The sequence below is a fragment of the Dipodomys merriami genome, unplaced genomic scaffold (assembly GCF_024711535.1).
Source record: "Dipodomys merriami isolate MVZ:Mamm:240054 unplaced genomic scaffold, mDipMer1.0.p SCAF_222, whole genome shotgun sequence".
Lineage (NCBI taxonomy): Eukaryota > Metazoa > Chordata > Mammalia > Rodentia > Heteromyidae > Dipodomys > Dipodomys merriami.
Window position 1 is genome coordinate 1,168,914 of NW_027203627.1, and position 3,334 is coordinate 1,172,247.

Here is a 3,334-nt window from a genome sequence, read left to right on the forward strand (position 1 = left end):
TCTGGTATTATGAATATTTAAAAACAAATTGCTTTTGAAAGTTTTATTCAAAAAGAAAGAAAAAGAGAGGGTGTGGGTATCTTTCCATAGCTGAAAGTACTTAAAAATTACTGAGAGGAAAATAATCTAAAGAAGATATCATTCTTGATAAAGAAATGAGGCAGTTTCAAATTAAAAGTACAAGATTAAGTACTTTTCATAAAATATTAAAACTAAAATCACATGCATAAGGTATTTAATTATAAGAATAGCAGTGAAATTTTAAAAGGACAGGATTTATCAATGATAAATAGGCGTTTTTAGTGCAAATACTGCAGAAAAATTTTCCAAGCAAAGATCATAATCATTCTAATCTATATAAAAAACAATCTCAGTTCTTTAAACAATGTAGAGTACATCTGAATTCAGCCATTTCAATGAAATGCCAACTTACAAACCTTAAGTCTAAAATAATGTACTTAGTTTTATGTCTCATTTCTCTCTTGGCGGTCCATGTTTTCAGGAAAATCTGTAATGGACCATGAAGTTGGCTGTGCATTGCTATCACTTGTTTAAGTTTCTCTTCCTTGGCTCTTCTACAGTGGCAAACTGTTCTTTTTTCCATGAAGCTACTGAGAAAATCATCTATTTCAGTTTTTCCCTCCGAGAAATCTTCAGCAATATTATCAGATTCTTCCTCAGCTTCATGTGCAGCGACTTTCCATCTTGCCTGTAGGGCACTTGCACTACAACTCTCACTCAGTTCATGTTGTCTCTGCCTCTTCTTTTCAAACGTAGATTTCATTTGTGTAAGTAACTCATACTTATCTAAAACAGTTTGCCTTTTGGCTTCCAAACTGGGCTCCAAGAGGAGAGTTTTCTTGCTAATTCCTCAATTCTTTTTACTAAATCACCCTTGTCATTAATAATTTGTTTTAGTTGAGGTAAACTCAGAAACTGTTCTAGTAATACTTCCTCTTGTTCATTCATATCTGTGAGTTGTGACACAATTCTGAGAGTTCTGGAAATGCATCAGGGACATCTGGCATCTTGTACCCAAAACCATTTTGGCTTATCGGTGTTGAAGTTTCCATTGTGGGAACAGGCAATGGCAGACTTGAAAGGACACCAAATGTAGGAGCAGCAGACTTGGCTGTTGTATAACTTGTTGAAGAAGAAGCAGTGTCAGTAACAAAGAAGTTACGTTCTGTTAGCTTCTTGAGGAGGATATGCAGGAAGAAATGGAAAACCCTAAGAAGCATAAGGAGGCAGCCCACCTGGGTTACTATACAGGTATGGAAATGCTGTTGAAGTGGGAGCTAAAACAGGAGAATTCTTCCAAAACTCATCCAACAGACTCTGGCTAATCTTTCCAAGATCTGAGTGTATTGTAAAATTGCTTACTAATTGAGAGGTAACATATATTTCATGTTTATCCATTAAAGGATGTCAGATTGGTGGATAAACACTGATTGCTGGTTTTTCCTGAGGAAACTGTGGAGGAAGTACTATATTAATGTTAATTGTCAAGTTGTTTACAGTGAAGGGCAATCTGTATTCCACATCTTTCTGTATTTCAGCTATACTGGAGTGGGAGTTCCGGAGGGACTCGATCAAGCACTGCTTCTGCTGTTGGAGGCTGGTGAGGCCACCACCAGGGACCCTGCTGTGGAGAAGGAGGCGCTCTTGGTCAGGGGAAAGAGCCAGCTCATCCTCCTCGCGTCCCTGGGGCAGGAGGGCCTACAAGGTTTGGGCCTGCTTCTCCCAGAGGCTGCCCGGCAGGTCTCCAGCTACAGAGGAGTGGCCTGAAATACCCAAGGTTCGAGTCCGGTTGTGTGTGTGGGGGGGGAGCAGAGGGGCAGGCCGTGGGGCAAGCCAACGACGCCTTTTACCAAGTAAACCAGGTTCCTGGTCTCCGGGTTTGGGGAACCATGACATAACTGGAGAGAGCTGGAGAGAGGTAAATTGTCAAGCAGGACACAAGCAACCAGGATCCTACCCTTGGAGGCCCAGGTGCTCCAGACTGGCTAGCCAGTCAGATTGTAACCTGGCTGTGCTCGGCGTGCCTGGCCTCGTCCTACCATGAGCACATTTCTTATCAAGCATTGTTGCCTACTCCTTTGTTTCCCTTTGCCATCCCTGCTGCGACACCCCCTCTCCCCCATCTAGTCCCCCGACTCCTCCCCAAAGTTGTAAATTTCATTTTTCAACTTAATGTCTTGTACATTTCATTGTTGTAATGGGTTCCTATTTAAACAATTTGTTTTTCCCTTCCCCTCCACAAATTATACCAACATTAACTACAGTGAAAACAGGAGTTATACCGTGGGGGAGGGACACACCAAGCAACAACAACAACAACAACAACAACATATCACCCTGGGCTGGGAAGGTCGCTCAGTGTTAGAGTTCTTGCCTTGAATGCAGGAGGCCCTGGGTTCAATTCCTCAGTACCACATAAACAGAAAAAGCTGGAAGTAGCACTGTGGCTAAATAAGTAGAGCACTAGCCTTGAGCTGAAGATCTCAGAGACAATGCCCAGGCCCAGAGTTCATGCCCCACAACCGAAAAAAAAATCACTTTATAAAACATTAGAAGCAATAGAAAGCAAGAAAAAACACTTCAGTCCTTATCTTGAGGTCCATTTTGCCTAACTTCAACTTATCTGTCTTTTTCTGCTTGACTCAATACATACACTGGTTATTGCAAATTAGGGAAACCATGGGACCTATGTTTCTTTGGGCCTGGCTTACTTCACTTAATATAATTTTTTCCAAGTCTGTCCATTTCCTCACAAATGGGGCAATGCCATTCTTTCTGATGGAGGCATAGAATTCCATTGTGTATATATACCACATTTTCTTGATCCATTCATCTACTGAGGAGCATCAGTGTTGGTTCCATATCTTAGCTATGGTAAATAATGCTGCAATAAACATAGTTGTGTTGATAGCTTTAGTATGGTCTTGTTTCTGATCATTCGGGTAAATGTCCCAAATTGAGTCAAAGGGGAGCTCTATGTGGAGTCTTTTGAGGAACCTCCATACTACTTTACAAAGTGCTTGAACAAGTTTACACAACCACAGACAATGCAGTAAGCTTGGACAGTTTTAAATTAGCTACCAACATATTCTTTTTATATGTTTTTATTGTAAAAATATTGTACGGAGGGGTTACAGTTACATGAATAAGGTAGTAAGTACATTTCCTAACCAGAATTGTTACCCCCTCCTTTGTTTTTGCCCCTAACATCCCTTCCCTCCCCAATTCCACAACTCCTCCCACCCCCTTCCAAAGTTGTAAAGTTCATTTTTAACATAGTGTCTTGTACATCTCATTGTTACAATGGGTCAAG

General features: G+C 40.9%; 1 pseudogene; it reads right to left on the bottom strand.

The window, feature by feature from the left end:
- Window positions 1–370: 370 nt before the first annotated feature.
- LOC138835020 (vacuolar protein sorting-associated protein 37A pseudogene) lies at window positions 371–1,691 on the bottom strand (annotated as a pseudogene).
- Window positions 1,692–3,334: the final 1,643 nt, after the last annotated feature.